At 38.3% G+C, this 25,815-nt stretch overlaps 1 protein-coding gene and 1 long non-coding RNA gene across 8 annotated transcripts in view; one reads left to right on the top strand and one right to left on the bottom strand.

Moving 5' to 3' along the window:
* The window catches only part of UVRAG (UV radiation resistance associated), a 316,243-nt gene that overhangs the window by 33,628 nt on the left and 256,800 nt on the right, over positions 1-25,815 (bottom strand). The gene's annotated exons all lie outside the window — the stretch shown is intronic.
* The window catches only part of LOC309605916, an 89,433-nt gene that overhangs the window by 21,000 nt on the left and 42,618 nt on the right, over positions 1-25,815 (top strand). For both annotated transcript variants that reach the window (XR_014231569.1, XR_014231570.1), the window contains exon 2: positions 12,267-12,374. This is a non-coding gene — a long non-coding RNA (uncharacterized lncRNA). The remainder of the gene's footprint in view (positions 1-12,266; positions 12,375-25,815) is intronic.

Genomic DNA, 25,815 nt, shown 5'->3' with positions numbered 1-25,815 from the left:
TATTTATTTATGTACTATTTATTTATTTATGGCTGTGTTGGGTCTTTGTTTCTGTGCGAGGGCCCTCTCTAGCTGCGGCAAGCAGGGGCCACTCTTCATTGCGGTGCGCGGGCCTCCCACTATCACGGCCTCTCTTGTTGCGGAGCACAGGCTCCAGACGCGCAGGCTCAGCAATTGTGGCCCACGGGCCCAGTTGCTCCGCGGCATGTGGGATCTTCCCAGACCAGGGCTCGAACCCATGTCCCCCGCATTGGCGGGCAGATTCTCAACCACTGAGCCACCAGGGAAGCCCCCTAATTTCATTCTTTTACATGTAGCTGTCCAGTTTTCCCAGCACCACTTATTGAAGAGACTGTCTTTTCTCCATTGTATATCCTTGCCTCCTTTGTCATAGATTAGTTGACCATAGCTGCATGGGTTTATCTCTGGGCTTTCTATCCTGTTCCATTGATCTATATTTCTGTTTTTGTGCCAGTACCATATTGTCTTGATTACTGTAGCTTTGTAGTATAGTCTGAAGTCAGGGAGTCTGATTCCTCCAGCTCCGTTTTTTTCCCTCAAGACTGCTTTGGCTATTCAGGGTCTTTGGTGTCTCCTTACAAACTTTAGGATTTTTTGTTCTAGTTCCATAAAAAATGCCATTGGTAATTTGACAGGGATTGCATTGAATCTGTAGATTGCTTTTGGTAGTATAGTCATTTTCACAATATTGATTCTTCCAATCCAAGAACATGGTATATCTCTCCATCTGTTGGTTTCATCTTTAATTTCTTTCATCAGTGTCTTATAGTTTTCTGCATACAGGTCTTTTGTCTCCCTAGGTAGGTTTATTCCTAGCTATTTTATTCTTTTTGTTGCAATGGTAAATGGGAGTGTTTCCTTAATTTCTCTTTCAGATTTTTCATCATTAGTGTATAGGAATGCAAGAGATTTCTCTGCATTAATTTTGTATCCTGCAACTTTACCAAATTCCTTGATTAGCTCTAGTAGTTTTCTGGTGGCATCTTTAGGATTCTCTATGTATAGTATCATGTCATCTGCAAACACTGACAGTTTTACTTCTTCTTTTCCAATTTGTATCCCTTTTATTTCTTTTTCCTCTCTGATTGCCGTGGCTAGGACTTCCAAAAACGGTTGAATAACAGTTGTGAGAGTGGACATCCTTGTCTTCTTCCTGATCTCAGAGGAAATGCTTTCAGTTTTTCACCATTGAGAATGATGTTTGCTGTGGGTTTGTCGTATATGGCCTTTACTGTGTTGAGGTAAGTTCCCTCTATGCCCACTTTCTGGAGAGTTTTTATCATAAATGGGTGTTGAATTTTGTTGAAAGCTTTTTCTGCATCTATTGACATTATCATATGGTTTTTATCCTTCAATTTGTTAATATGGTGTATCACATTGATTGATTTGCGTATATTGAAGAATCCTTGCATCCCTGGGATAAATTCCACTTGATCACGGTGTATGATCCTTTTAATGTGTTGCTGGATTCTGTTTGCTAGTATTTTGTTGAGGATTTTTGCATCTATATTCATCAGTGATATTGGTCTGTAATTTTCTTTTTTTGTAGTATCTTTGTCTGGTTTTGGTATCAGGGTGATGGTGGCCTCATAGAATGAGTTTGGGAGTGTTCCTTCCTCTGCGATTTTTTGGAAGAGTTTGAGAAGGATAGGTGTTAGCTCTTCTCTAAGTGTTTGATAGAATTCACCTGTGAAGCCATCTGGTCCTGGACTTTTGTTTGTTGGAAGATTTTTAATCACGGTTTCAATTTCATTACTTGTGATTGGTCTGTTCATATTTTCTATTTCTTCCTGGTTCAGTCTTGGAAGGTTATACCTTTCTAAGAATTTGTCCATTTCTTCCAGGTTGTCCATTTTATTGGCATAGAGTTGCTTGTAGTAGTCTCTTAGGATGCTTTGTATTTCTGCGGTGTCTGTTGTAACTTCTCCCTTTTCATTTCTAATTTTATTGATTTGAGTCCTTTCCCTCTTTTTCTTGATGAGTCTGGCTAATGGTTTATCAATTTTGTTTATCGTCTCCAAGAACCAGCTTTTAGTTTTATTGATCTTTGCTACTGTTTTCTTTGTTCCTATTTATTTCTGCTCTGATCTTTATGATTTCTTTCCTTCTGCTCACTTTGGGTTTTGTTTGTTCTTCTTTCTCTAGTTCCTTTAGGTGTAAGATTAGATTGTTTATTTGAGATTTTTCTTGTTTCTTGAGGTAGGCTTGTATAGCTATAAACTTCCCTCTTAGAACTGCTTTTGCTGCATCCCATAGGTTTTAGATCGTCATGTTTTCATTGTCATTTGTCTCTAGGTATTTTTTGATTTCCTCTTTGATTTCTTCAGTGATCTCTTGGTTATTTAGTAATGTATTGTTTAGCCTCCATGTGTTTGGGTTTTTTACATTTTTTTCCCCTGTAATTGATTTCTAATCTCATAGCATTGTGGTCAGAAAAGATGCTTGATATGATTTCAATGTTCTTAAATTTACTGAGGCTTGATCTGTGACCCAAGATGTGATCTATCCTAAAGAATGTTCCTTGTGCACTTGAGAAGAAAGTGTACTCTGCTGTTTTTGGATGGAATGTCCTATTAATATAATTAAATCTATTTGGTTTATTGTGTCATTTAAAGCTTGTGTTTCCTTATTAATTTTCTGTCTGAATGATCTGTCCATTGGTGTAAGTGAGGTGTTAAAGTCCGCCACTGTTATTGTTTTACTGTCGATTTCCTCTCTTATAGCTGTTAGCAGTTGCCTTACGTATTGAGGTGCTCCTATGTTGGGTGCATATATATTTATAATTGTTATATCTTCTTCTTGGATTGATCCCTTGATCATTATGTAGTGTCCTTCCTTGTCTCTTGTAACATTCTTTATTTTAAAGTTTATTTGATCTGATATGAGTATTGCTACTCCAGCTTTCTTTTGATTTCCATTTGTGTGGAATATCTTTTTCCATCCCCTCACTTTCAGTCTGTATGTGTCCCTAGGTCTGAACTGGGTCTCTTGTAGACAGCCTATATTTATGGGTCTTGTTTTTGTATCCATTCAGCGAGCCTATGTCTTTTGGTTGGGGTATTTAATCCTTTCACGTTTAAGATAATTATCGATATGTATGTTCCTATTACCATTTTCTTAACTGTTTTGGGTTTGCTTTTGTAGGTTCTTTTCTTCTCTTGTGTTTCCCACTTAGAGAAGTTCCTTTAGCATTTGTTGGAGAGCTGGTTTGGTGGTGCTGAATTCTCTTAGCTTTTGCTTGTCTGTAAAGCTTTTGATTTCTCCATCGAATCTGAATGAGATCCTTGCCGGGTAGAGTAATATTGGTTGTAGGTTCTTCCCTTTCATCACTTTAAGTATATCATGCCACTCCCTTCTGGCTTGTAGAGTTTCTGCTGAGAAATCAGCTGTTAACCTTATGGGAGTTCCCTTGTATGTTATTTGTTGTTTTTCCCTTGCTGCTTTCAATAATTTTTCTTTGTCTTTAATTTTTGCCAATTTGATTACTGTGTATCTCGGTGTGTTTCTCCTTGGGTTTATCATGTATGGGACTCTGTGTGCTTCCTGGACTTGGGTGGCTATTTCCTTTCCCATGTTAGGGAAGTTTTCGGCTATAATCTCTTCACATATTTTCTCGGGTCCTTTCTCTCTCTCTTCTCCTTCTGAGACCCCTATAATGCGAATGTTGTTGTGTTTAATGTTGTCTGAGAGGTCTCTTAGGCTGCCTTCATTTCTTTTGATTCTTTTTTCTTTATTCTGTTCCACAGCAGTGAATTCCACCATTCTGTCTTCCAGGTCACTTATCTGTTCTTCTGCCTCAGTTATTCTGCTATTGATTCCTCTAGTGTATTTTTCATTTCAGTTATTGTATTGTTCATCTCTGTTTATTTGTTCTTTAATTCTTCTAGATCTTTGTTAAACATTTCTTGCATCTTCTCGATCTTTGCCTCCATTCTTTTTCTGAGGTCATGGATCATCTTGACTATCATTATTCTGAATTCTTTTTCTGGAAGGTTGCCTATCTCCACTTCATTTAGTTGTTTTTCTGGGGTTTTATCTTGTTCCTTCATCTGGTACATAGCCCTCTGCCTTTTCATCTTGTCTATCTTTCTGTGAATGTGGTTTTTGTTCCACAGGCTGCAGGATTGTAGTTCTTCTTGCTTCTGCTCCATCTGGTCATATTCTGTCCATTCTCAGAGAGCCAACACCAGTTCCATTTCCTGTAGGAAGGTCTCTGATTACTCCAGGATAGGGGGCATTTTACCCCTCTGCCAAATCCCTTCTTACACCACCTTTCCATTTGCTGTCTTTGGAAAGCCTAAACTAACTGAATAGATACTTAAAACATATTTGTTAATTAATTAATTAGTAAGTTAAAATTAATGCTGTATGGGAGGGAATGAGAGGCATCTTGACACACTGGAATGAGCATAGATGCAGACAATGTGGGTTTGCAATACCAGTGCTGTCACTTATTAGTTGTTTGACTTTGGGTAAGTCAGTTCTTGTAAATGGGATGTTATCTGCCTTGCAGAGCTGTTATAAAGTTTAAATACGATAAAGTATGTAGAGGACCCAAAACGATATCTGGTACATAGTAAGTGCTCAATAAACTATACCTATTATCATCATGCTACATATATACTCTCTCTATATATTATATCATTATCATAGCATCTATCACTAAGCTGGGCATAAAACTGGTGCTCAAAAATGGCTTATCACTTAACTAACTACGATTAGAATCAGAAAAGGTGAACAACAGAATTCAAATCAAAGGGGAAAAAATCTTAAGTACATAGTTCACCTTTTTAAAAGCTAATTTTTACTAATTTACTAAGTTTCTGACTACAAGCACTCGAGAGAGGCAGCAATAAACACATATACAGGGCCTTCCTGGTGGCGCAGTGGTTAAGAATCCACCTGCCGATGCAGGGGACATGGGTTCTAGCCCTAGTCCGGGAAGATCCCACATGTCGTGGAGCAACTAAGCCCGTGCACCACAACTACTAAGCCTGCGCTCTAGAATCCGTGAGCCACAACTACTGAAGCCCGCATGCCTAGAGCCCGTGCTCCGCAACAAGAGAAGCCACCGCAGTGAGAAGCCTACGCACCGCAACAAAGAGTAGCCCCTGCTTGCTGCAACTAGAGAAAGCCTGCATGTGGCAACACAGACCCAATACAGCCAAAAATAAAATAAATAAATTTTAAAAACCCCATATATACGTATCAATATCTTTAAAATAATTACACAGTGAAGTGGAAAGATCGACTCATGATATGGGTGGTCAGAAGACCTGGGTGACAGACACTGCTCTGCTGTATGGCTACGAGTAAGTCCCTTCCCTGCCTGGGCTAGTCAAATAATTTTCAAACTTCTTTTTTTGGTAGCCCTGGAATCCTTCGTTCACATGAAATGTTATGTAGAAGCCCCAAGTGTGAAACAAATAGGAAACTGCTCTAACTGTAGGCAGTTGTTGGGGAGTATAGTTAGAGCCAAGGAGGCATTCCCATCTGGAGTTTAAACCCATGTGGAGTTTAAACCCATCTGGAGTTTAAACCCCCCTGGACTAGGTCATCTCCAAGAGCCTTTCAAAGTTCTACGTGTCCACTTTAAATGCTCTATAAGTTATAGAAACCATGCATCTATGGATTTTGATATAAAAATACGGTTAGGGTAGCACACATTCACAATGTGAGTGATGAAGGAACATCAGTCCACTCAGCCCCATTTCAGGTGTTGCTCACTTCTGATGGTGTCAGAAGTCAAAGTTGGCTAAGAGGGTGTCAAATCTTTATGTGTTCACTGAGGGGTAGGTCTGATGGAAGAGTCTCCAGAAGATACATTTCTGGACACCTTAAGGGAAGTGTCCAAAAATGGAGGGAGTAAAATGGGGTTCAGTCTAACGCTCTACTATGTCAGGTAGAGATGACCTGGTATTAAAATGTAAATACTTCAGGAAAGGAACAAATCTATATTTTTATTAAGTAATTCTTTAACAAGTTAGCTCCCTGGTAAGGTATTAGTAAAAACAAGAAGTTAAAGGAGGAGTGAGGCCAAGGGGGAAAGAAAGAACAAGGATAGGGAAAGGAGAGAAAGAGCTACATTTACTAAGTTCCTACACATCCTATTCATACAACAAATACTTATTTAGTGTCCACTAGGCTAGGCACTGCGAATCAGCTCTCTGTCTTCTGAGTGACTGGCTGGACTCATAGTTTGTTCTCACCATATAATGTAACCTTGAACAAGGTACAGAACCAATCTGTGCCTTGTCTATAAAACAGGACCAACAATATTTGTCTCATAAAATTGTTGTAAGAGTTCAATCAGGATTTTTATAGAGAATGGAAACTTCTGAGGCCTGATTAGAGAGTATTCATTAAAACTACTGAGGGCCTAGAGCACTTAGCTCAAGAATTCGGATTTATCTTCCTTGACAGCAGTAAGAATCTACTACAGGGTTTTAAGCAGGAAAGTGAATGGGGAAAACAACTCCAGGAGCAGCTGTGAAGGATAGGTTAAAAGACTAAAGTACTCTTTTCTCTAAGAAATCTTTCTCCAACATTCCATCAAAACCTGCCCTTCCCAACTACTACCAATAAATCCCACAGTTCCCTAAATGCAGCTCCCTCTGCTCTCAATTCTTACTGGGGAAGGCAGATGCCAAGAAATGCAGGCAAATAAAATGTTGCTTTGGGTCTGTCTAACTGCCACAGATTAGTCTCTGAAATAAACACCTTTTGTAACAACTTCCTACTGCACCACCACCCAAAGAGTCTAAGCAGTTTTAAGTGGAATTTTGGTTTCAATTAACTTGAATTTCAGCTTTACTCTGATTGGTTTAGAACTCCATGGGAGCAATTAAATTTCTGTGCAACTCTATAGTAGGCTAGTAGGTGAAAACTACACATGGATGATAAATTAGATGGGAAGTAGGGAGAAGCAATGTTCAGTGGTTTCCCCAGAAAAATGAACAAGTGCTATTGTCTACTAGCAGAAGAAAAGCCCTATACTAAAATAACCAGGAAGATCTAGCTTTATGGTTACTGGAACAAAAAAAAAAAAAAAGGAAAGAAAACCAGAGCAATGAATACATTCAGCCCTCAACAGACACTATAACCATGTCAATTCCATTCATTATCTTCTTTGTTTTCTTCTCCCACACCACCTTTTTGTATAAAAATACAGTATTTTTCCAAAGCCACATGCTGGTTTCATCTCAAATCACTATATATAGACAGATCAACTATGATGTTAGAGCTCTTGTAATTGAAATTAACTAGTTCATACAGCTTGATTAATGGTGCTCCGCTGACTAGGTTAAGACCAGTTGCAGCTCTGGAAATCATATTTTAAAATAAAGTGTGATTGTACTTTTGAGAAATAAATGCTGAGTTCTTGTACTCAGTGAGCATCCTCCTATTGAGCTGAGGCCTAATTTAATATCAAAGTGCTCAATTTTATTTTTATTTTTCAAACACCCAATTTTTCCAGGCTGGTAAAGACTCTGGGGGCTCAAGAATCATTTTGTCATTTAGGTTTTGGCAGGAGAAGTTCAGTTTAGATAACACATGCGCGCACGCGTACACACACACACACACACACACACACTCTCTCTCTCTCTCTCTCACCCTTCCAAGCCATATTCATCTACACAAGGCCACTTATTGCGTGGCTTATTAGTTCCATATGGGACTTGAGCTGAGCTGCATGATAGGTTTGATACAAAGTGTCTGTTACCATGAGGGAATGTGCATTAATACAATGCTTCAATAAAGTTTACTACAAGATCAACACTTTTGCGATGGGATTACAATGAATTTGACTACAAAAAGAACTGGTCGAGAGGAATTGAAAAAATAAGAAATTAAAAATGCACATATACATCAAAGACTTAACTTTAGAATTCTGGCTTATGTAGTCAAAAATCTCTATAGGACTAGTTACCGATATTTCAATTCATTTTTAAATGCTAAGGTTTCACTGACATAAAAAAAAAAACTAGATTAAGAGCCTAAAAAAAGGGCACCACCATGTCAAAAATAAAATCTTTCTTCCTAGAAGAAAATACAACTCTTTCAAAGATGTGGAAAAGCTACCTGAATATTTAATATGAGTAATAATATTGTTTCTTACAGTGAGTCTTGCAATATATACCTCTAAGGAAAGGATAAAAACCTGATTATGGGCTTCTAGTTGCAAGAACAACCTAAGTACTTTTCCATCCTCATCTATAAACCTTGCCAGTTTTTTTCCAAAATAGCTGTTATAATGTAAACACTGGACACAGCTGAAGCCTGACATTCTGAGGTCTGAAAAGTCTGAGTCAAGTCTAAAAGCTCTTAAGTCTAAGAATGGAAAAGTTTCTTCCATTCCTCCTCCCAATCATCCTATCAACTACTCTTAGAATCACGGGATTCAAGTTAGAGCTGAGTGGCACTTTTGAGAGTATTGGCCCACCTGCTCCATTCACCCTGGAAGGTAAGTGAGAGGCTAAGTGGCCTAGCCAAGGGTGAAGAGGTGGAGTCCAGGGACCAGAATCTAAGTTTGTGAGTTCTAACCGCAGGCTCTTTTCTTTATAGCATATGTTGTATTTACGAGGTACAGGTTATGTTTGAGCCAAACTTATCATTATAAAATCTGTCATATTAAAAACACTTTAATTAAGATGGTCCTTTGCTTCAGATTCTTAACATTTGCCAGAAAATAACTAGAAGCACTAATAAACTGATGCAACTCCAGGGTCACCCTGGTCTGTAAGTGTGGCCTCTGTCACTGCCGATTCTTGAGTTGCTGAAGAGGATCAGTAAAGCATACTACAAATGGACAAGCAAAGTACAGCTGGAAATTTGTCAAAGGCAGGTAAATTAGACCCTTGATAGCAACTGCAATCAGCTTTAACTAGTGATCATCAAAGAAAGGTTACATTCTCTGGAGGCTGCAGGCTGTGTGAGTGGACAAACTTGTGTAGGATCCATTAGAGCAGATATTCATGATGTCAGGTCCAGCAGGCTCCACCTTGGCTCCCTGCCCTCCTGTTAACAGTCCTGTGCACTCTGATTTACCCCAGGCTACCTTATATTGACCTTTGGCCAAATCTGGATTCCTGATTCCCTTGCGAGCTGAAACTTGCTCCCTAAACTGATCAAATTTAGCCATTTCTACTTCCAGTTCACCGACTTTGATGCAATCTTGTTGTTAAAAGCTGTATCAGATCAAGGAGATCACAGTCTAATAGGGCAGAGACAGTTTTCTAGAATATCTTACAAATGGAATCATAGAATATTTAGCCTCTAGTGCCTGCCTTTTTTATGTTTTTGAGATTCATTCATGTTGTTCCATGTATGAGTATATGCTCCTTTTTATTGCTGAGTAGTATTCCATTGTATGGATATACCACAAATTGTTTATCTGTATGCTGGTTGATAGACATTTGGATTGTCTCATGTTTGGGCTATTATGAATTAAGGTGCTATAAACATTTAGGCACAGGTTTTTGTTTGGATTTGTATTTTTTATTTCTCTTGGACCAATACCTAGGGGTGGAAATTCTGGGTTGAATGGCAGATATATGTTTAACTTTATTTTAAAAATGCCAAAATGTCTTTAAATGGCTACACAATCTTGCATTCCCACCAGCAATGGATGAGTGTGTTAGCTGCTCTGCATCATTGCCAGGACTTGATACTGTCAGTTTTAAAAATTCTAGCCATTCTATTAAGTATGTAGTAGTGTCTCATTATAGTTTTAATTTGCATTTCCCTAATGACTAATAATATTTAGCATCCTTTCATGTGGCTTTTTTTTTTTTTTTTTTTTGTCATCTGTAGCTCTTCTTTGGGCTATCCTGTACTTTCTGTGAGCTATCACTCATTGATGAATACATCTGATTAATACACTCTGATTATCTGATTAATCTTAATATCTTCTAATTGGAAACCCTCTAAACTAATGCCATTTCTGCTTAATCTAGCCAGAGTAGATTCTGTTTACTACACAACACAATCCTATTTGTAAAGAGGAGCCACAGGGAGTTCTTATGTGTGTAAAAGACAAAAATGAAAATTCCATCATAAGAGCAGGGATTCTTTCATAGAAACTCAGGTAAATCTAAGTGTCAGAGTTTTATTAGAATGAAAAAAGCACTTAAATCTGTTGTCATAAATTTGATTACACAAGGAGTATAGAAGCCAATTCCGGCATCTCCCTAGCAATGCACAGTGACCACAAATATCTGACATGATTATTGGTAGAAATTACCAAATTCAATTCAACAAATAATTACTGAACTCTGCACGCGCATGCACACACACATGTGGTGATTATAATGAAAAAAGAGATACGTATGTGGCATTGTTTACAATAGGGGAAATCTGGAAATAATTTGAATATATACTAGTACTTTGGCCAGGTTCTAGGTTGAATGCTGATTGTGTTAATGATAATTAAAATAATGCTACAGCTGCTAATATATTTACTGAATAATGTGCCAAGCATTACGATAAGTATTTCAGATTGTATTATTTCATTAGTTCTCACTATTACCCTCATATGGTTGAAGAAACTGAGACTTAGAGGTAGAGTTAATAGATTGTAGAGCTTGAATTTGCACCCCAGCTTTGTCGGACTCTAGCACTTCGAACTCTTAACCACTTAAGAATGAAGACGATAATGGTAATACCAATAGCATTTACCATTCTTCTCGACTTGCAACCCGTGCCAGGCACGGAACCTCATTGTTTACTGCTTCATTTAATCTTCGTAATAACCCCATGAGGTAGGTCGTATAATTCCCACTCTACACATGACAAAGTGAAAGAGGTTAAAGGAGATGTCTGAATTTTCGCAGAGAGCAGGTAGAGGAGCTGGGATTTGAATTCAACTCTGACACTTCATATCCCAACACACAGTCTAAATACTGCTTACAAGTTGGATAGAAAAGATTGTTTTCTCATTTCTCATTTAATTCTAATACTTAGAAAGGGACTCTCAACTCTTCAGAGAAACACGTTCCTTCTCTTGATATCAGACATCTGACAACAGTTACATCTCTACTCAGCTGTTGTTCAGTTAAGCTATACATATTTAGTTGTTTAAAATCTTTGCTTGTATTAATCCCTACAGCCTCTTCATCATTCTTTATGTCTCTGAACTCCCTCCAGTTTACCTTAAATAATCTGGTAATGAGGTGCCCTAAATGGAACACAGTTTTCCAGAGTGCTTTTTTCTCTTACAAATGATTTTTTCCCCTTCAAATATTAACTTTACTGTAATACCTACTTCATGCCTTTTAAGGTTTTTTTTGTGTGTGTGGAATTCTTCTGACCTCACTTGAATTGCATTAGAGTCCAAGCCCATGCATCCATTGTTTAGTCTCTCTGGTTGATCATAAATAAATGTAGCCTCAAAAAAGGAAAAGCAAAATAAACAAAAAAACCCCTCCCAAATGGCAATGAACTGTCAAGTGCACACTGCCCTTCCAATTGGACAGATGTTCTTACAGTCTGGTCTGGAATAACTCTGCTCATCTTTTCATCTCACGATTCATTTAACAAAAAGTATAATTGATTCATTGGATACATACTGAATATCTACTACAGGGAAGGTGTGCAAGGTATGAAAAGAGTGTCATAAAGTGACTCAGCCATGGATGCCACTCTGAGGCAGTTACCTTGTAAATGAATGATAACTAAGTGAATCTAGAAGGAAAGTACAACTTTCAATGAGAGTTTGAAGGGTGGGGCAATAGGCAGAATTTTAAGATGGCTTCTATGACCCTTAGCCCCAGTGTTACTCCCCTGATTATTTTATATTTATGGCAAAGGGATATTACCTGGGTAGGCCTAATCTAATCACACGAGCCTTTGAAAGCAGAGAGTTTTCTCCAGCTAGAAGCAGAAGAGAATGTTCTGAGAGATTTGCACTGTGAGAAGTGCTTGATAGGACATTATTGGTCAGAGGATGGAGGGACCATGTGAGAAGGAATGCAGGAGGCCTCTAGGAGCAGAAAGCCAGTAAAGCCTGCTCAGACCTACAGTTGCAAGGAACTGGATTCTGCCAACACTTTCAATGAGTTTGGAAGTGGATTATTCCCAAGAGTCTCCAGATCAGAGCCCAGCCTGAGCAACACCTTGATTTTGGCCTTGTCGGCCCCTGAGCAGAGAGACTGGATGAGCCCACTCAGACTTCTGACCTGCAGAACTGTGAGGTTAAAAAATGCATGTTGTTTAAGCTGCTAAATTTGTGGTAATTTATTATGCAGCAACAGAAAACTAATACAGGTGGAAAAGATTACATCTACCTTTTACTTGAAGATACTTGGAGTGAATTCGTGGGGAGAATGTGGCCTGAGCAGTTCCTTGACGAACAGGTAACATTTCTGTGTATCTACTATGTGTCAGGCACAACAGGGATAGCTCTACACAAGGACACAGAGGTTTTAGATAGCAAATAATATTTTGAACATTAAACACGTGCTGGGACATACTTTAAGTGCTCAAGGGGAAGGCGTCTGAGACACTGAAGAATTATCCCTAACTTTATTTTGAGGAGTCTGAACTTTTATTCTCCAGAGACTATGGTCCTCTAAAATATTTTGCAAGATCCTGTCAGGCTAAGAGCCAAATGTGGATGTTCAAGTTTATGGAAGACACACTGAAAAACTAAAAAATACATGAATAACTAGTTCAGAACAGGATGAAATCTTTGGTTGTTAAAGCAAAGCACAGCATTAAGTGACCTTGTTTATCAAACTGGGAAAGCACACCAGGTTGGATATAATAATCTTTTTCAAGTATAATGGTCATAAGTCAAAAATCACAATATAAATAAAATAAGGCTATTCACTACTACCATAGTTAATTAATACAAATTAGATAAGAGAAAGAGTTAAGAGCTATAAAAATTGGGGAAAAAGAGGTAAAATGATCCATTTTTAGAGATGATATGATTACACATTTAGAAAATCCAAGCAAACCAACTGAAGATTCATCACAAATTCAGTAGAAAATTTAAAAACAAAAATCAGTAGTCTTCCTTTACATAAATAATATTGAAATCAGACTATTAGATGGTGCTAGTTTAAACAGCAACAAAGATAAAATACCTAGAAACAAAAATAACCAAATGGTGAGATCTATATGATGAAAACCTTAATATCCTATTAAGGGATGCAAAAGAAGATCTTAATAAATGGAAATTCACCCTGCTCTTGGATAGGAAGATTTGTTACTATAAAAATGACATTTTTCTATAAACTAATCTATAAATTTATTATGATACTAGTAGATACCAATAGGATTTTTTAGAACTAGATAAAGTATTGCAATGTTCACTTTTGTTTTGGTAAATAAAAACAATTCTATAGCATTTTCTATATGCTAGGCCCTGTCTTAAGTACTATACAAATACTAACTCATGCAATCATCATCGTAAGAACTGTAACAAAGCAGGTACTATTATTGTCCCCATATTATAGATGAAGAAACTGAGATACAGAAAGATTAAATAATTTGCTCCCATACACCTTACACAATACCTACAATAAGACTATGTTAATAGCACAGATCTATTTTATTTATCATTAAATGCCTGCCAACTAACATTATGCCAGGTGCATGGTAATTAATAAACTTTTGGGGGGGAATTGAGTTGCAGACTGCAGGGGTGAAATCCAAATTTGCTTATTTGATTTACGGAGAAATCTCCATGGGAAAAACTTTCTTGAAGTGTTGGGACCTAAGCCATAATCTGACAAAAGTGAGCTGAGCCAAGCTGGGCAGTAAATAGTAGGAAAAAAGGCAAATCAGTGGAGATGGAGGAAAGAATCTAAGTGAAACTCACAGGCAGGTAAGTGCATTAGATGAATGTATGTGTATATGTATGTGTGTGTGTGGGGGGGGTGGTGTCGAGGGGAAGAGGAGCAGATTGGCCAAGGAATCATTTTATTTAATTTCTCACAATAGAGTGTGAATACAATTTTCTTCTGGACAAAGTGCATTGAAAATAAAGTTTATATAGTGTGTTAATCATCTAAGCAGGCATGAACAATTTTGGACAACTGTGCAAAAAAAAAGATACAAAAAAAAATCAGCACAAATTTTAGATTGTGTTAAAATTTCCATCAAGAGATTTGGTAAATGAGAGCTCCATTTGCTATTTAAATATTGCTCTCTGGCACTATTAGTTAATGATCTTTGAACAGGTTATGACACAAAACCACCCCATCAAACCAATTGGCTGTTCCAAGGACTATTCCAAGGTTATTAAACCACATGATCTTCTATCTTCAAACTGCCACTTTCACATTAACTTCCTAGCTAACTTCCAAAATTCTTAAATCAAAAATAATCTAATAAAAAGCCAATTTAAAATATATGAAGTGGTAACGGAGAGGAACTAAAAAGTGAGAAGGTCTTGGGTTGGAATTCCAGGTTTGCAAGTTAACACCTTTGTGACCTTGAGCAAGTCACTTAACCCCTCTGAACCTCTGGTTCCTCATCTACCTAATACACATAACAACATCTGCTTCAGAGTTATTGTATGGAATTAATAAAATAATGTATGTAAAACTCTCAACACAGTCTGTGAGTTATAAGTATCTTACAGTTGTTAGTTCTCATCCCCTTTCCTCAACAGCTATTCCTAAGAACAATACTGTTTTTTTACACTTAATCATTAATGCTGTACCTTATTTTTCTGCTTCATTCATTACTAGCTTTTCTCCTAACTTCCTTTAGTGAAGCCTATATGTTGTTATTTTTGGTCTCAACTGAATCAGACATGTCTTATATGTAACATTCTATAACAGGGGTCCCCAACCCCTGGTATCGGTCCGCAGCCTGTGAAGAACCGGGCTACACAGCCCGAGATGAGTAGTGGGTGAGCGAGCGAAGCTTCACCTGCTGCTCCCCATCACTCCCCATCGCTCGCATTACCACCTGAACCATCGCTTGCATTACTGCCTGAACCATTTCCCCCCGCCCAGCCCCACCTGCGGAAAAACTGTCTTCCATGAAACTGGTCCCTGGTACCAAAAAGGTTGGGGACCGCTGTTCTATACCCTTAAAAGACAGGACTCACCAAAAAGAAAACATCCAAGGTAAGTGACATATTCACAACATTCTGAAGATAAGAAATGCCAAAGGGCTGAAGTAAGGGGATGGGAAAATTGGCAGAAACAGAAAAGTGGGGTGACAGTGTAGGGTTATCAGGAAGAAAGCGTAAAACAACAGGAGGTAAAGGGCAGAATTACGTTCTGAACCTAAGTCCATCAGTGTGTGTGTATTTATTTATCTAACTTGTATGAATATATACATTCCAAACAGAATTTGAGCTAGATATAAACTAGCTACAGTAATAAGACCTAGCCTACTCCTTTTTGTTCCACCTTCAGTCTTGTATAGGCACAAAGAGGACAACCAGATGGAATCATGTATGCATTCTGCCAATAGATACTGAACACCTTCTATGCGCTAGGCCATGGGTTGGAGTTATAAAATAAAGAGGCAGCTCCTGCTTTCCGGGTAATAATAATATAATGGAAAAGACATTTAAAAATCAGAAACATAAATATGTTAAAGAATAATAAATATCACATTAGAGAAAATTATAGGAACACAGAGGAAGGACGCCTAACCAAGTCTAGGGGAGACAAGTATGTTTGGAAAGGAAGTGATAAGGAAGTAATAACCTATATGGCCACACAGTGCAAGCTGGATTTTATTAGGTGAAAGAGTAGGGAAACAGTATTCCAAATAGAGGAAACTGTGTGCATAAAAGCACAGAAGCAAGAGAGAACATGGGAAACAGCACACAGTTTGGTATGGGAAAGATGGGATGAGATTAGGGTAAAACATGGTTATTATATGAGCAGCGGCCTAGAAAGGAAGACCATAAGCAAGCTTCCAAGTTCTGAGTGCCCCAAAGAAGTAACCAGCATATCAGATGTTCAGGATTAGGTGTGATGGAGAGTTGAACAGTTAAACAGCTCCAAAGAAGGAATGATGGTTTTACACAAGGAGGGAAAAGTAATGGTCTGGAGAAATGTACAAAGTACCCATCCCTCCCTCCATCTTTATCACCTTCTTGCTCTTGTGGAGTGTCAAAAAACAAGTCTCCAATGGAAGGGGCTCAAGTTTCAGTTAACACAAAGAGAAGGAAAGCGTTTTATAGCTACTAGGGGTTTGCAAGGGGATGACAAGCACTGTCTCAAGAGTCTGGAGGCTCTTGCTTGGGCGAGGATGTCCTTGAGGTCCATTGAGCAGCACCAAAGGCTTCACTTGGGTGAGACTGTCCCACTGTGTTCAGCAGAACTGTGGAGAAGTCCCTGGTTAAGGCACCATCAGGAGCCTGCTCTAGTGAGGGCTACTGGAACTCTCTGAAGCAGTTTAAACAGTTGACTAAAGGACGGCACTGCCTCAGGGTATTTGTAACAGTCCTCAAGGTTCTAGTTTGTGGAATAGCTTGTTGTGGGCAAAGCTTGATACAAGGTTTATACCTAGATAATGTAAGAGCCCTGGTCAGGCACAGAACCATATGGAGTAGAGCATAACCTTAGAAGACACTTGCTTTTACCTTTTCAAAGAACAGTCCCATTTTCTACGGCATCTTTGACAATCATCTAGCTTTAGTATGTACACCTCTAATGACTAGATACTTAATTCATCCCAAGCTTTCCATTTCATTGTTGGGTAGTTCTGATAAAAAATATTATTTCTCATATGAACTAAGAACTCCCTCTTTCTGATTCCTACCTATTTGTATTAATCTAATCCATCAGCAAGGTTTAATTTTACTCCTTCTTCCCCTGACAGCCTTTGAAATATGAAGATAGCAATCTTCTTCTCTTGGACATATTCTTTACTTATGTTCTTGACTTGTTTAGAGTAACTACATATGTAACATACATTTTTCCAGGATTATCAATAACTTCCATTACAATTTTGATCTCTATCAGGTCGTTAAAAAGCCATGTTAAGTAAGCTTTAACAGAGATGGGAGCCTTGATTTCCCAATGAATCCTTGCTTTGTCTGTGTCTCACTCAGTGTTGCAATATGTGAGAACACTAGCTTTTTAATTTTCTTGCTGAGGTGTGTCCTATGTCAAAACCTTCCTAGCCTCACTCACATTATGCTGTAGCCTTTCATGTACTCTACAATCCAAACACCTAAAAATACTTGCCATTTCTTAAATAAGCCTCAGATCTTGATTCTTTGATACAGCTATGGCTTTGTCATGCTATTCCTTCAGTCTGGAAGGTCCATCCTTCCAGGAAGGTCTCCATCTCTGGCTTATCTATTAAAATCTTACCCTCTCTTCAGGTATAGTCCAAATGTTATACACTGAAAAGCTTTCCCTGATTGAACCAGTAAGAAGAAAAATGGATATCATTTAGTGTTCAGCTTCTATGTGCCAAGCTCTTTGCCATATCCTTTAATACTGTATCTTATTTAAAGTTTATAAACCCTCAAGGTATTACAGATGTCCCTCGGTATCAGTGGGGTATTGGTTCCAGGAACCCTGCAGATACCAAAATCCAAAGTTGCTCGAGTCCCTACATGGGCCCACCATATCCACGGATGCCAAACCCGTGGACGAGGTGGGCCGACTGTATTTAATCTTTGCTTCACAGATGATGATACAGGTTCAGAGTGTTAAGTAATTCCTAAAGGTTACACAACTGATAAAACCAATAAAACTCTAGTCTATCTGATTTAAAGCCATGAATATCAAATAACGCTGTTCCCAGGATACTGTTTTTATAACATGGATATTATGGATAAACATTACAGAGTGACAGAGCCAACTTTCTAATCTACTTCCCTCCCTATTTTCACAAAATAAATTTATGAACTGTCTCAGAAGGTAATACATTCCTCATCAAATAGTTTTAAGGAGCACAAGGAGTATCTCTTAGGAATACTGCAGAAAAATGTTGGAAATTAGAGGAAATGTCTCTGATCTCTAGTTTTTGTGACTCTCTGGATTTTAATTCTTGACAGGAAAAGACAAACAGTCAAAAAGCCTGGTTGTGGCTTTGAGACATTCACTAGCTGTATTTGGATCTCATTCTCCTACTGTTGGAAATGTAACAAAATCAGGCTGAATTTGGTTAAAATAAAAAGAATATTTTAAAGTTCACTGGTTTCTTATACCTTTAAAAAACCTTCCTTCATTTAAAAACTTCTTTTGGGGACTTGTGGGTTAAGATGGAAGATTGAAACATATACATTTACTTTTTTTTTTTTTTTATTTTTATTTATTTATTTATTTTTGGTTGCATTGGGTCTTCGTTGCTGTGCGTGGGCTTTCTCTAGGTGTGTTGAGTGGGGGCTACTCTTTGTTGTGGTGCGTGGGCTTCTCATTGCGGTGGCTTCTCTTGTTGCGGAGCACGGGCTCTAGGGCACGCGGATTTCAGTAGTTGTGGCACGTGGGCTCAGTAGTTGTGGCTCGTGGGCTTTAGAGTGCAGGTTCAGTAGTTGCGGTGCATGGGCTTAGTTGCTCCGTGGCATGTGGGATCTTCCTGGATCAGGGCTCGAACCCATGTCCCCTGCATTGGCAGGCGGATTCTTAACCACTGCACCACCCTGTACATTTACTTTTGCAACCTCCAAAAACTCCAATAACATGTCAGTAATGGGGTTTTCTATCTTTATGCTTCCATTGTTTCTAATGAGAAGACAGTAATGTTTTAAATTATTATCCACTGTATGTATCGTGCTTATATGTAAATACAACAAAGAGAGAGAATAGGAAAGGTTATAATAGCAAGAAAATTTTGGAAGCTGAAAAGCAGATGGATGAGTGGTAACTAAGCTGACTTTAAAAAGTTGAATTCTAAGCCAGAAGAGGGGGGTTGAGAGGTGATGTGAGCTATAATTCAGTAACAACCATAAGGCTCAGGAATTGGTGACCCCCAAGTACTTTTTAAAGTGGCAGTAAAACTGTAATTAAAGAACAGAAAACTGGGTGATCATTTTGCAGTGTATACAAACAGTGCATCATTATGTTATGCACCTGAAACTGATATAGTGTTGTATGTCACTTACATCTCAATTCAAAAAAAAAACAAACCAGGAAGACTAGTTGAAAATCTGTAAGACAATTATATTTCCAGATCTCCTCCCAACTCCACAGAGTCAGGCAACAACCACTCTTACACCTTGGCAAATAAACTAGAATTTTATTCTTTGGAGAGGGAAACATCAACACAATTAAGGGCAAAGGCACTGTACTGAAAACAAGGTGATTAAATGAATGTATGCATAATAAACGCTGTGACCTCCAGTCCTCTTCCCCTCCACTCTGCTTCCAGAACACAGGCAAATACTTCACGGTGGGTAACTGAGAGATCCTAGACAAGCCCAAGAGGAAGGACCTAAGTAGAATGACATCAGGTGTGTTCCCCAATGAAAAGAGCGGAGCCAAATTACCCTACAGTGAACCCCACAGTTAACAACCTCTATCCACATATGAAGAGCTTCCAATGTTTTCTAGTGCTCTCCTCTTAAAAAGAAATATGCAATCAAGTATCACCAAACTTAAGAAAAGCCTCTAAGGCAAATGATAGTATCAAGATCAAACCGAAAACAGAAACAAGAATAACAATTTTAGGGGCTTCCCTGGTGGCGCAGCAGCTGAGAATCTGCCTGCCAATGCGGGGGACACGGGTTTGAGCCCTGGTCTGGGAGGATCCCACATGCCGCGGAGCGACTGGGCCCGTGAGCCACAATTGCTGAGCCTGCGCGTCTAGAGCCTGTGCTCCGCAACAAGAGAGGCTGCGCTAGTGAGAGGCCCGCGCACCACGACGAAGAGTGGCCCCCGCTTGCTGCAACTAGAGAAAGCCCTCGCACAGAAACGAAGACCCAACACAGCCAAAAATAAATAAATAAATAAATAAAATTTAAAAAAAAAATTTAAAAACCATTAATATGCTCAGATGGATAAAAGAAGATACTACACACATGACGCTATTCAGAGAAAAAGAGTTCTTAACAATTTAAAATATGAAAGTGAAATATGAACAACAAAAAATAGAAGGGCAAGACATAAAGTTAAGGGAATCTCTGAGGAGTTAGAAGAAAAAGACAAAGAGATGAAAAACAGGAGAAAAGAGATAAGAACATTAGAGGATCAGTATGGGAGATCAAACACCTAAATATAATGTAGCCTAGAAAGAGAAGAGAAAATAAAGAAGAAATCATCAATGAAATAATTCAAAGAAATTTCCCAGAACTTAATGACATGAATTTTCAGACTAAAAGGATCCACTGAGTACCTAGCACAATGGATAAAAATAAACTCAAAGGCCCATCAGTCTGAAATTTTAAAACACTGAGGAGTTCTTACAAATTTCCAGAAAGAAAACAAAGCAAAGCAAAACAAAATAAGTAAATAGATCACATTCAAAAAAAGGGGAATCAAATATCTTTAGGTTTCTCAAAAGTAACACCAGAAGTTAAAACATAATGGAGCAATGACTTGAAAATTCTTTAAAAAAATCTATATCTATATACATATATATATAGATATTTTTTTCCAGCCTAATTCCATACCCAGCCAAAAAAGAATAAAGATATATTTACAAAGTCACTAAAATTTACCTCTTCTCAGGAAGCTATAGGAGGATATTTGCCAACAAAACAAGAGAGTACACTGAGAAAGAGGAAGACATGGAATCCATTTGAGAAATGGATTTCAACATAAGAGAAGTGATGGGAATCCCTAGGATTATAGTAAAGGCATAGAGACTGGAGCATGTCAGAAGGCTTCAGGAGAGATTTCTTCCAAAGATTAAATTGACTGAATACCTGACAAGTAACAGATTGTACATCTGATATGTCTGAACATTTTGAAAGGAGATTTAGATAACTGGTGGAGAATTTGGGGTAGAATTAGCTATAAGCGTATTGAAAACTAATCAAAGTAAAAATAAGAGAATCATAAACTTCAAAGAAAACAAAAAATATTAGGTAGGAAAAAAGTAATCATAGTATATACTGCATTCTTATCTATGAGGGAAATTTACATAGAACTGGTAATTTAAATACTAACCTATATTGGTAGAATGGAATATAGCTGCAGTAAAGAGGTGGTGAAAGGGAGCTAAATTCTCATCCTTCACTGAAGGAATCACTGGTAATCCTAAAACAAAACCCAAGAAGCATCAATACTGTCAGGTTATTTAGTTATTTGGAGGCAAATACTAAGAGAATCTGTTAAAATTATCGAAAGTGGTTGCCTTTGGGGAACAAGGAGAAATACTGTTTTTCATAATAAACCTTAAGGAACTATTTGACTCTTTAACAGCATGTAAAATTTTTATAAAACTAAAAACAGTATTAATGGTCCAGAACTCCACGGCTGAGTTATCTAAAGACACAATCCCTTCCCCTCCACTTTCAGAGTTTCAAATGGCATCATGTCACACATCCTGGTGAGTTGGTAACAATCTGCCCAATATTGCCACTAGTTGAATTACACACAAGGGCAGTAATTTACTACTACATCTGAAATAATTAAATAAAAGTGTCAGTGAAAGACAAACTATTAGAAAATGCTGATAACACTTTGAAAACATTTGTCAGCTCTCTGTTTAACTAGAAGAGAAAAAGGTACTCAATAACTTATAACAACTTATTACCAAAGCAATAGTTTTGGGGAAAATGCTCACTCACTGCATAATTTCTCTTTAATCTAACTCCACTTCTCAAAGCCCTGCATTATCTTCCTAGACACATGCCAAGCCCAGCACATTTATAAGTGAAGACAGTAATTTCATTTGATACAAATGTGTACCCCCCTCTCCTTTTAAATGGCAAGTTCTTCCTTTCAGTGTTGAATTCTTAGTCCTTAATCCACAGAGGAAGGTCATGATTCTTTTTGTCTTCTAGGTACAAACCTTTCCTGAGTCCATTTTTCGTGCTGGGCACTGTGTTAGGATAAAGGGATGAGTAAGCTTTGGTCTCTCATCCTTAAAGAGTTTATTAGTCTAGTAGGGGAGACACACACACACACACAATATATAACAACAGAAATGCAAAAATATTGATATATTTGACTGAGGTTTTTTTTTTTTTTTTTTTTGGCCGTGCTGTGTGGCTTGTGAGATCTTAGTTCCCCGACCAGGGATGGAACCCGGGGAGTCCTAACCACTGGACTGCCAGGGAATTCCCAACTGAGTTTTTCTTTCTTTTTTTTTTTTTTAAGTTCTGCAGGGAGAACAGATGATGAACAACAACTCTGTTCAGGAGGGTAAAGAAAGGCTTCATAGAAGACAAGACTGCAGAGCTGTACAGTGGAGACTGAATGGAAGTTTAGCACATGGATGACAGGAGGAGATATCAGGCAAAGGGGGTAAAAAAGCAAAAGTGGAAGGTGGGCCTCACCTCAGTGAAGCAGTTCAGCTTTCCTGGCATAAAGGGCCAGTAGCTGGGGTTTTGGGGTAAGTGGCAGCAGAAGGTGAGGCTGAAAAGGGAGGAAGAAGACAGATCATGTGAAGCCTTTGGCATGCTAAAGTGTCCTTTCGTTTTTGTTTTTGAGGGGGAAGGGTTGTGGGAAGGTAGCCTGTGGAAACTATTTGAAGGTTTTAAGCAGGTGGTTGACAAGAACAGATTTGCAAGGCTTCCCCCCCGACCCACCCCGTTGTTTTTTCATTATAAGAGTGCTTACATGAACACCAAGTATCTGAGCAGGGACTCTACCTTGGAGACAACAGAGAATCACTTAACAAAAACTATCCACTGGGAAACCACAGGGGCACTAAAATGGTGTGACCAATGCCATTACTGGCCTATAAACTTTAAACAAATGTCAAGTAATATCAGAGTTCATAGGACAGTACTGGACTGAACCAGGTCCACTGTAGTGACCATGTACTCAACAGCATAGAAAAGAATTTATTCTGTCCACCTCCAGGACTGTTATAAGGATCAAATAAAATAATGTACATAAAGGTCTTCTGATAAAGTATCCCGATCCTTCATTTATAAACTGTATGACTTTGGGTAAGGTGTTTAAGTTTTCTGAGCTACAAAGTCCTCATTTTTAAAGTGGAGACAATTCCTTCTATCTTATAGGGTCTCATGAGGACTGAAGTGCCTTGTCTGATACACAACACTTGTAAGAGTATCTTACGCATTTACATTGGCTTAGGGAATATCAATTGGTCAGCTATGCAGTCAATAAGTATTCACTGAGGAGATGAAGTGTAGAGTCCTGATTAGTCAGAATTCCTTGGAAAAATAAGCAAAACTGGAACAAAAATTTAAAAATACCACCATATTGTTCACGATCAAGTCAATTTGAGAACACAGCAACCAGTATCTGTAAGTTTAAAGATTTCTCCAGAATCTCATGCAGGAATTAACCAAGAATATGTTTGACTTTCTCACTGGCATTCCTATGTACCCACACACATTCACAAGCATGTGTGCATGTGCATGCAGAAACATTAGGACTCACTAAGGAAAAATAAATCTCGCACACTTGAAAATTAAGGAACTGCATAGGCAGCAAATCTCTGGGTGAAGGTGATGCAGTGGGTTATACAAGCCAATAATTTATGTCAGGGCTTCACAAAATGTTAGACACTAGGAAAGGAACCAAAATAAGTCAAATTACATCAATAAAAAGGTATGACTAGCTGTGCTGCCTGGGCTATATGCTATATCTTGCTATAAACAGAAATGGCTAGAATTTGGATGACTAACTAAACAGAGCAATAATAAAAACAAAGCACACTATAATAGTTGCTGCTAGATCCACAACCTTGGGGATCAATGAAATAATGCCTGTTGCCTTATATACACAATCTCGTGGGTTTTGTTTTTTTGGGAAAAATAAGTTCAGATCATTTCTAAACCAGCAATTTGTCTGCCTAGGTTTTGTTAAGTCTGTTATGGTTACAATAAAATATGATCTTTCATATTAAATCACTTATGACCTTGGTAAAATATTGCTTTATATTAACTGACTCTTGGGACACTTTAATTTTATGAAACATGCACTTTAGTTTTCGAAAGTCTGAAGGCAAAAGTAGATATTCCTAGTCTACTACATCATGTTAACAAACCATCAAAGATATGGGAATACATAGGAAAAAAATACACCAAGCCTCCATCTAATTAGTTTCAAATATCAAAGGATGCCTGCAATTAAAAACAATATACAGCCAATACTTTAAATCCTTAAACATACAAGGAACAGGTCTGATTGGCTTCCTGGATTCATGTCTCCATGCCCACGGTCATTCCATGGCAGAAGGTTACCAAAGTAAAAGGTTGTGGGAAAATTCAACACCCACTTTAGGGCAGAGGTCAGCAGCTTTACAGATGTGTGATGACAAGTATTTCTGGTATATATGGTTAACAGAACTAAAGAAAGATTACAGCTCATGGATTAAGGTAGTGCATCCACAGTTCAGAAATGTGTCTTATATCATTCCAGTAAGAGGCTCAAATTTTAAATTGCAAATATGTAACTAGGAGGTAAAGTCACCTTTGTATTACTGAGGGAATGGGACTTTCAGTTCCCTGGAACTGTGTGGGAAAGTAGATTTTGGTGGCGCATCAAACTTGGGGGCTCGCAAGGCTGTAACACAGCAGCGTGAGAACACTGGGCGTCAGCAGGCACATGGTATCTGGCAGGTGGTGGAAGGTCAATGAATATTTGCTGGTAAATGAGTTGGGAAAAAGGGCCTAGAAATATGACAGTGACAAACCTGCCTACTTTTGATATTTGGTCACAGGCCCTGAAGCTGACAAATGCTAACGGTGCCATTGGCTGCCACTGACATAAGTAACATGAATTGCCAATGCCCAGCTTTGAGTGGTTTCCTCTGTAGCAGACAAGCAGAAATATATATAATGAAGTCGCATATAGAGTGAAAAAGAAAATCTGATTTTTAGAAGAGTATTATATTTTGCTTCTTATATCTGACTAAACCCCAATGCTACTCAAAGTGCCAATATACATTAAATAAGGAGCTTGTGCTGGAATATAACTAAACACAGTGCTTCTTTCATTGTCTTGATATGAAAAAAAATTGCACCTGGACTAAGTAGTGTGTTTATTGACATAGCTGACTTACATTTGGTACAAGTTCCTTACTTTTGCTGCAGACTGGTAACGTGCTGGTCTGGAGAACACACTTTGAGTAGCACTGCTATAGACAACCTTGGCACATTTTCTACCCTAATGATATTCTTCTAAGTAAAGTAAGTTAGAAAATTATCACATTCTATTAGAAGTGGAGGGTGGGGAGGCAGAAAAAGAGCTAACATTTATTATTATCATGTTCCAAGGTTTTAAAATACATTATTTAACCTTTACAATAACCCTGTATTGGCAGTAGGTGCTAAATTTATCTGAAGTCATGAACTGGTATGGAAGCCATAAAATGTGTCCCTTAGATCTTCTGCAGCAGGGTATATACATGCAGGCTGATGGCTCCAGCTACTGCACCTCTGGATCCTCACTGCATTCATGCCAAACTTCCTACAGGCTGCTCCCAGCCAATGACTGTGCACAGCAATGCTGCTGAGGTAGGCCCACTTCGGTGAAACATGCGACTCCTCCAATGGGCAACTTTGGCTTGAAGATTTCCCATCAACCTGGATGAACCTTTCTTAGAACTGAGTTGCAGTCCAAGAATCTTCCTACTTAGTTCTCCTTCCTTCCCTCTCTCCTTCTACAAGTATCATATCTGCATTCCAGTTTGAAGGCTCTTCCCACCTTCCTCCACTCCCTCTTTCAATGAATCGTTTGTCCATCTAATCCCCTTTTGAAGTCTGCTTCTTGTTAAATCCAA

The sequence above is a fragment of the Balaenoptera borealis genome (assembly GCF_965194805.1).
Source record: "Balaenoptera borealis genome assembly, chromosome: 11".
In the NCBI taxonomy this organism is placed as follows: domain Eukaryota; kingdom Metazoa; phylum Chordata; class Mammalia; order Artiodactyla; family Balaenopteridae; genus Balaenoptera; species Balaenoptera borealis.
The sequence above is the reverse complement of the archived record's forward strand: the minus strand, read 5'-3'. Positions and strand labels throughout refer to the sequence as shown.